We start from the raw sequence: 6,188 nt of genomic DNA on the forward strand, positions 1-6,188 counted from the left end.
AGTGTTGATTTATATGATGAGTTCACCTACTGTATAACCTGCAGCATCATATCAATGTCATCCTAATTATTTTTCAAATCTAAAAGGTGCCATCTCATTTGTGAGAGGGAAGGGATAATCCAAATTGACTGAATAAAAAAATTATGAAAACTTGACTCATACAGCTATGTGATATATACATCTGGAGTCTATGGCCATCAGCAGGAGGGTCCCCCTACATGAGCCTGGTCCTGCTCAAGGTTTCTTCCTGTTAAAGGGGAGTTTTTCCTTGCCACTGTTGCTTGTTTGGGGTTAGGCCCTGGGATTCTGTAAAGCGCCTAGAAACAATTTTGATTGTAAAAGACGCTATATAAATAAAGATTGATTGATTGATTGATTGATATGGGAGATTACATTTAATATCCACTTTGAAATCGTTTCTATTGAGAATGATATTTACCAGGATTTATTTATTTCTAACCTTTAATGGATGTTGAATATGAGTATGATAAGATGTTCCAACACTTAATTACATCAAATGTTCAATTCTCTGGGGGACTGTCATGTGTTCCTTAGGATGACACAGTTTATACACAATATACACAGTTTATGGTATTTTGCTAAACTTCTGTAAATTCCAAATTTAAGGAAATGGGATGAAGATGCTTTTAAAGTAACCAGATGTTGTTCTTTTTAATAAAGACAAATGTATTTTTATTGGCAAATTATATTAAACTTAAAAAAAAAAAAAGATTTAGTAAGTTTTGGAGAGGGATGGATTGGAGCCAATGCACCCTTTCTTACTTGAAAATATGTTTGTATGTTGATGATGATGTGTTTAGGGTACACGAGCTGTTTTTAAAAGTGCGAGGTGACCCTTCATATTTATGATCTAAATAAGATGGTCTGAAGCGAAAAGTAGAAATCCTTTTCTCTTGGAAGGATCATGGATGTTTTAAATGAGAAGGTTAGAAATCAGTGTTTTCAGGTGTGTCTGTGCATGTGCATGTGTGCGTGACAGGTGTCTCTTTGACAGGCATGTGATGAGCTGAGCTGTGCATTGAGCCTGTCTAAGCCCAGTCTGACTGGGCTCTCCTTCTATCCCTATAAGCTTCCAGGGGTCTGTGGGCTGGCTCTGCGTCCCCTATTCAACAGTTGACCTCTCAGTGTACTAGTCACCAGAATACCAATTACTGTTTATCATTGTTACTGTTGAATGCAGTAAAACTAAGAGCTAAATAACAGAAGAAATACATACATTACTTGTTTACAATCATTGGAAAATCTCCCAATCTTTAATGTATTTTATATAATTATATAATATAAAAATATGAATCAAATGCATACAGGCCTTAACCTACACAAAATAATACTGGTATATAGAGACTAGCTGACAGTCTGGAGCTCCTATACATTAATATATTTCTTTCTTCTGAAGATGTTTGATGATATGTGCATTGTTCAGCACCACCACATCAGTTTTTTCCAAATTTAATAGTTAATGCAACTAGAGAGTATAATCATGCAGAATTGATCTTGCTCCATTATGATGATTTTGATTATTGAATTATGCCACCATGATGGACAGTCAGAGTTACATACAAGTTTACTTATGAATTTGCATGAGAAAAAACCCAGTCACTCTTTAGGAGTGTAATATACTGATCACAGAAGCATGTGTGGCTATTCAACAGTAACACTGTTGATGTTATGAGAAGACTTAATCCACAAAAAGCTAGTCTGAATGAAAGCAGAACCCTTTTTAACCCAAATGTCACTGATGGGCTCTGTGTTAGCACTAGTGCAAAGGTCAGCAACTCTGTGTGTGGCTCTTTAGCGCCGACCTAGTGGCTCCCTGGAGCTTTTTCAAAATTCTAAAAATGTAAAAAGATGGTGTAAATATATGTTTTGTTTTAATATAGTTTCTGTAGGAGGAAAAACACAACAAACATTCTTCAAGTTTTCCAATGCTGTCAAAATGTGTATAATAAGTATTTAATTTCAAGATCTCATTATAATGGAAGTTAAAGCACCATCGTACAGCAGAGTAATCACGTGGTGCGTCATTCTCTCCAGGATGCTGCAGGGAAAATAAACATTTAATCATAAATACTCATGTATTTGTAGCCTACTGATCGTTTTAAAATAGGCTAATATAGATACTTACAACATGTGTTGCCTTCATAATAAGGTTTATATTTTTTTGCGGCTCCAGACAGATTTGTTTTTTGATTTTTTTGGTCCAATATGGCTCTTTCAACATTTTGCGTTCCCGACCCCAGTGTGATCAGATCTAATCTCCAATTACAAGCAAACCATCATTTATCAAAGCAGCTAGCTGTCTTTTTCTCATCAGCTTGCATGTTTTGTGTTGCTGTATTTGTCACCACTATTCATTTATTTCATATCTGTTAGTGGGTTTGGAATTTTTGATGGGAACACAGGGAGATTTGTGAGACATAAATCGCACGATAAAATCCTAATGGGATAAAATCCTTCTGGTAATGAGTGCTGCTTGGGTATAAAAGGGTTTTCTCCATACAATGGAGGGGTCATGGTGTGACAGCCCTCTGCAGCTGAAGTGCGCACTGATGGCAGCACTTCAGGCACAAGAGGAGGCTCGGATGAAGAGGGGCTAGCCCCCTTTTTTACTTCAGCATCCCCCACTAAGAAAAGTTGGCATGTATTAGAACTGAATACACTGATCAGAGCTCCAGTAAATTCCCAGAATTTGCCTCTTGATTTAAACAATTTTTCACTCAGAAATTCCTTGTCCCCACCAGATATCATGTCTGTTGACACATTGTCGCTGGAGAGCAGATTTTATTTCTCCTAATTATATAAAACCAGGCATAGTGATGCCATGGTGGGGGTTTACATGTCACTAAACAGCCTCCTTCTCCTGCCTCAAACAACTCTTCTTTTACTGATTTTCTCAGAAGTTGTTTGGTAAATTCAGGAAATCTATTTCCACTTCCACAGCTAATCCAGCAAACAAGTGTTTGAATGTCCTCAGTTAGAAGTTGGCCATTGACTCTGGAAGTGATCAATGAACTGTCGTGTGTTTATCACTTCTGCCCACTCTTCCATGCTGAATCTAATGTGGGGTGACACTCGGACACCCTGGATGATGCATTTTGGCACTGCGAAGATCCCAGCTGTGCATTTACATACCCATTGACCCAGATTAGCATCCCTCTTTACACTCCACTGATTAGACCAACACTGATTAGACCAGCTCAGTAAAGCAAAAGCTTGTTCAGAGCATCTCTGTGACCACTGCAACCTTTCTGAAGTGATAAAACACCCGTGACAATTACAATTATGGCTCATATTTGTTGGTTAATAAGAGGGAATTCAAGTCACAACAACCTGTGGATGTCAAATGACTGAATAGGAAACAAAAATGAGTTGAAGAATGAAATTCAATTACAGTTCTAACAGCAAAACAATAAATAAACAGAATTAAGTCAAATTAAACTAAATATGTAAGGGGGATTAAAAAGGCTCTTCCACAAGAATCCTACCCACCTTCAATGGCCTTTGATCTCATTTACTATCTTTAAATATAAAACAATTGTTTGAGTAGTTTTTTATAATCTTTTGTTGGATACTGTCACTTCCTGCCGCTTTCACCATTCTAGCACAGCCTGTAGGGGGACACTCTCGAGGTTGACTCTTGTTGACCAATGATATGGTGTCATACCATACTGAGCTATTTTACACTTTACATTTTACACACTTTATAAAGTTGTTATCATTTTTATATGCGGTATTTAGTTTATACATGTTGACACTTACTGCATATACTTCCTGTCTTTTTCTCTGTACATTTTAATCCAGATTCTGTAAAATGAATCTAAATTGGAATTAGATGAGGCAAGAGAAAGTTGCTGTTAGAGCAACAATGGAATGGTGGAGATGTAGTTTTCTAAAGTTTGAACTTTGGAATACCCAGCAGGCAGGGTATCTAAGTAGCCCCTCACTATTGTTCTCAGTGCTGTCCCTGCAGAGCAGTGTTTTTGCACAGTTACATCTCTTTCTCGTTCCATCATCCTCTCATTCTCTCTCTTCTCTTCCTGCCTCTCTTACACATACCCACACAGATAAACTAAATTAGCCCTTGCCATTAACAGCATATGCTTTCATTCATTACCTAATTGCACTTTATTGTGATATGATTATGTGGTCCACAGCATGTGATGACAAAAATTAAACAAGATAGTTCTCCCGCACCAGAATGAGCCTTACTCTTCTGCACTAATTGCCCTCTTGGCTTTGATGAATAAAGAGATGATTAAACATAATTCCTAACCAGCACTGGGGGAAGAGGATGTGACTAAGCAACTTAATGTGGTAATTTGGTTGAATATCTGAAGTGCCAGTGACACTCTATTAGCTCAGTGCCTTTTCTCCTGCCACCGCACATTCCTGGTCTGAGCCTCTGGCTGGGAGCAGAGATGCTGACTGTTCCTGAACTTTACTGAGGCACAACATGGAGGTAAAGAGTCAGCCACTGCCTCACGGAGGGAAGCTGAATTATTTAATCTACATAAATTCCTTCTATACACCCCTCATCAAGAGAAAAATCAGTTGTGATTTCTACTTTTCAGTGCAAAATAGATGCCAGAGTCCTGTCACCCACACTCCCACATGCTCGGTTTTAATGGGAACTCTCTTAATCTGCCCCACTGCCCAGAAGAAGAGCCTGTTATTTTGCTGCCTAAGCAGAATGTAGATTATGTGAACAAAACCCCACATGCATGGCAGTAAATATGATGACATTGCAAACTTGTCTTTTGCCAACAAAGTTCTGATCCTTTTTTTTTTTTGATGAAGCAGTAAAAAACAAGAAGCTATGAGTGCAATACCGGCTGTGGCTGAGGATAAAAATGCTGTAGTCCCCTTCACCCCACCTCTTCACCATCTTGTCCTATACCTCCTCCATTTAATATGGCTCTACAGGGACAACAGGCCAGGAAATGAAGTGGATGAAGAAAGAATGTCAACCTGATTGTTACCATGCAGATATGCTGGAAATGTTAATTGTAGCTAATTAAACCTTCCATCATTTGCATACACATTTTTAAGCCTAAAGATGTGAATAGCTAAATATGCTTACTGAGATCTTTTTTGCTTATCACCAGAAAATGAGAAAAATATGGATCCAAGCTCATTATGGTGTTGTTTATGTTTAGGGGATAAGCCATTAAACCTAGCAGAGAGCAAATGTTGACTGTGAAAATGTTCGGAATGTGGTCTCAGTCATTGGAGGAGGGTACTCATTATTTTTTAATGTTGCTGACTAAACATTTTGTGGGCACACATTTTCATGCTATTGCTTATATTGTTGTAAATGCAACATTTTTTTTATTGACAGAGTACAATAGCAGCTATGCTGTACTGAGATGTGCATGCAGCCTTAAGAACCACCATAAATAATTGATCAGACAGACAGACAGACAGACAGACAGACAGACAGACAGACAGACAGATGAGGCAAGAAAGATCAAGGATGAGTGGAGGTGAAGTCGGGGGTCCGGGTGTCTGCCCTTTTCCTCTGATCACACATTACTGTAGAACAGACTGGCTTTTGAGCTGCAGCAGTGTTGTTACACAGACAAAGGCCAGCATCAATCAACAGAGGTGTGTATCTGTCTGCAGCTGGAGCCCTCTCCTCCTCTGTTCTTCCTACCTGTATTTCTGATAGCGACACATACACACCAGCTGTCAAACACACCAATACAACACTGAACCCAGGAGTTAAATGAGAACTGTTTTTAAAACACACTTACACACACACACACACACACACACGCGCACACACACACACACACACACAGAAACACCCATCTACACAAGCAAACAGAAAAACATTGCAAATATTGCAGTGACAGTAATCATGCACAGAAAAGTATTAAAAGCACATTATACCTAACATTAATAAGCACAGAGTGAGACGGGACAGGTGTCATTACATCTGAGGGGATCAGCTTGCATTAACAGACGAGGAGCATCTTGGTTGTGTCACAGCCCCATTTCCCCAGTTCCCTCCTGTCCCTCTGCCCCAGTAATTTTCCACTCTCCCTGCCTCTGCTCCACTCTACCTGCCAGCCACTCTCACCCCATCAGCTCAACTCCACTCACCTGCAAGCACAGCTGCAGCTCATTCCCAATCAGCCCTGCTTATAAGCCTCCCCTGCACTCTC

The sequence above is a fragment of the Takifugu rubripes genome, chromosome 21, assembly GCF_901000725.2.
Source record: "Takifugu rubripes chromosome 21, fTakRub1.2, whole genome shotgun sequence".
Classification (NCBI taxonomy): Eukaryota; Metazoa; Chordata; class Actinopteri; order Tetraodontiformes; family Tetraodontidae; genus Takifugu; species Takifugu rubripes.